The following is a 3,454-nucleotide window of genomic DNA, read 5'->3' on the forward strand; positions in this document are numbered from 1 at the left end:
GGTGATGGCCGAATCCAGTGTTGGTGGTGGCAGCAGTGTAGCGTCAACCCGCCGGCGGCCGGCGGTGAGGGGAGCTGCAATGGTTCGTGAGCAGCGGGGAGGAGAGAAAAGTCATGGCTGTGGAGTCTCGGCTGAAGGTAGAAGAAAGGAAAAAAAAGGAAGACCAGGAAAAAAGATAAGAATAGGAGAGGGGACGGTTGTGCGAGGCCCATCACGTACACGCATCTTGCTCGGAAGTTGTTTTCGTGGGGCCAGAGTGGCGTGCGAGCCGGCTGAACGTTCGCCCGGCGCCCCAGCTCCAATCGTTTTCCATATTTATTTTCTTTGTGATTTTGAGTCAGAGCAAGCATGGCAAGTTGACAACACTACTGCACGTTTGTAGTAACTGGACGGAAAAAAAATCATATGGGCATGGTGAGATCCGCACTTCATTCAAACTCCTTTCTTTTTCTCTTGCTATATCCCTGTCTTATATTTTCTTCTCACATTTTAAGATACAAAAATAGATGGTCTGAATTTCGCTAATGCGGACTGGTCGACAGATGACAAATCTATTTGGGGCCTGGATCCAGATATTCACTTGTTTAGTACAACGTGCATATGCTATCTTTATAAATCTCTGATAGTGCGTTGCGGCCGGGGAAGAGATAAGGAGAGAAGAGAACAGCTCGACGGGAGAAGAATAGAGAAAGGGGCAGCAAAAACATTGGTCATTGCTGCTGTGCTATTGCATACCATGAACAAAGAATGAAGAAAGATGAACGAGAGAAGATAAACATGAAAGGGTGCTGCAGTTGTGCCGCTGCATTCTTGGCAAGTTTTGTCATACTCATCATCCATACTTCAAGGGTAACTTTCTATTTAGTCCAAAACTATAATTCACAAGAATTTATTTTATTCCTGTAGCCCACGGCCGACCTTGGGTTGACCACATTGGATGCATTTTGGGGGTCAAAAAGAGGATAAGCGATGGCACGGATGGACCGCAGTGTTTAAATAGAGGACATTGACATGTGTGGGAGATGTCTTGAGTCAATTAGTACTTACTAGCAAAAGGACCCGTACGTTGCAACGGGAGAAAAGTATAACACACACTCTTAATTTAGAAAAAAATGGTATATAATTTGAGTATTTGTAGTTACGGCCCAAACAAAGATGGTCTTTGCCAACAAAACGTGAGTTCAAGATTCCACATGTCTTCTATTTAAACATGACTTGCATGTAGATTTAATACGTACGAACAAACGGGAAAAGAAATAGGCAAGTGATTTTCAATTTGGTCTCCAATCCTGATTTTGCTAAGATGTTTATTTATCCACAATCCGGATTAGTACCTATATGAAAGAAAAACGGATAATGCACTGTTGATTAAGATTGCACCCTAAATAATATTATTTTTTAAATGGTTAACATGTAAAATAACATCATATTCAGATTCTATATTTTTTCTAATCAAATTCCATATATAACATGTAAATTTGGAGTTACGGTTTAGAAGATGAGTATTTTAAAAAACATTTTATATGTACTGCAGGTTTAATATAAGAAAAATTAGGGGGTTTTCTATAAAATAGTATGACGGACTAAGAATACCTATTTCTTTTATTAGTAGGTATAGGTATACATATAAATTATTGGGCTATGATTATGTGACAATTTTTTCTTCCCATCGCAACGCACGGGCATGTTTGCTAGTATAAGATTAAGTGGCTAAGGTCAACTCTAATAACCCGACACAAACGAACACAAAATGAGTACGCTTTGTCGGGCCCATGGGACTGGGGATACCTAGGCCCGTCTGCATGCGGCCCAGGGTGCGACGCTTACCCTAGGGCCCATGATTGGCCCACCTTTGGACTTCATGAGCAAGACCCTCACGAGGCTCTCGCTTCGCGAGGCACCCGTTAGCTCGTGTCGTCAGGGTCCTCGCGAGACCCCCTGACGATGCGATCTCCCAAGGCTGCCTCCTAAGGCCCCTCATGGAGGCAGACAGATCAAGGGTGGCTCGGCAGGGTCACGAGGTTCTGCGTCCTCACGTGGGTGACGTGCGCGACGACAGGCTGCGCCCAAGGACGTGCTAGCAGGCGCAGATGTGGAGGCTTTCCTATTTCATGCTAAGGGAGCGAGGACAGCGCACCGGTCCCCAAAGAAATCCCCAAAGATTTCCCGTTCGGTGCAAGAGGACCGAGACAACGGGCGCGCCAGGACAGAGGTCACCACTGAGCCCACCGGGGCGTCACGACAGGAAGCTTTTGCAGGCGAAGACCACATTTAGTCAAGATAAGCTGCAACCTTGCCCCCCTTCAAACTGGCCGTTGTGGCAACCCTTCCCGCCATGTGTTTTCAGGCGAAGAGGACCAGAGGCAGTATAAGAGAGGGCGAGGTGCAGCCATAGGGAGGAGGGGATCGTCTCGTCCTTGGCGACTTGTGCTTGAGGCTTACTATCTCTCCCTCTCTCGCTCTCTCTCTCTCTCACCAAGCAATCTAGACAACCAGGAGTAGGGTCTTACACCGCGAGATTGCCTGAACCTGGGTAAACTGTCCTGTCCTATGTTCTTCTTCCCTAGCTTGAGCACGACGGAGCATCGCCCTGAGGTTGTGAGGCAGAGTAGGGCGATAGGAACGCGCCCCAAAGTTTGAACCTTCTTGGGTCCTTGAAGCCCCGATTCCGACATTTGATGCCAGGTAGGGGTGTGCCGCCCTTTTTTCGCACCGTTACGGCTTTTGCTTCACCGTTTCGGGCCGTGCTGCTCATGGCGCGCGAGCTGCTCTGCTACCGTCCTGCGGACATGGGCTACGATGCCTGACTTGGCCGCATCACCGAGCTCGTCAACGTTGCCGGAGAAGCCCCGACGCCCTCCCACTCGCTCCGCCCTCCGTCGTCTCGCATCGGGGACGTGGCGCACGGTGCCCTTCCACCACCTCGCATGCGCAGCGACCTTGGCAAACCCCTTCGTGACGCGCCCCCGTGTGACCAGCCCCGCGGAACGCCGCCGCCAGCCCAAGGCGAAGCCAGTTGACAGATCGTCCAACGCGTGCCGCCTGACGCGCGCGTCCTCCTCGAGCAACAACATTAACTCCAGTACCACATCGTCCAAGAAGTCGTAGTGGCCAGGTGCCAGAATCGTGCCACACTCGCGCGTGGCATTGCTTCGAGCAGCGTGGGCTGTCGGGCCTTCACTCGCGAGCTGCGCCGTGTGGTTTGGCCCGTCAAGTTAAAGCCGGATCTCCTTTCGACTGATTCAACAAAGATTGCTTTTGCTCTTCTCGGTCCAGCTGGTGGTGTTGGGTGCTTGTCGTAGCTCTCTTCTGGTTCGTGTTTTGTTTTTTCTTGTGCCTTCTTGTGTGTATTGGATCCTATCTGTTGTACCTGATGTCTTGTATCTTACTTTTATATATAATGAAAATGGTTCAGGCCGGCGTAAGCCCGGCGTAGCACCGCCAAATAAATCCC

This window comes from Triticum aestivum, chromosome 1B (genome assembly GCF_018294505.1).
Source record: "Triticum aestivum cultivar Chinese Spring chromosome 1B, IWGSC CS RefSeq v2.1, whole genome shotgun sequence".
NCBI lineage: Eukaryota > Viridiplantae > Streptophyta > Magnoliopsida > Poales > Poaceae > Triticum > Triticum aestivum.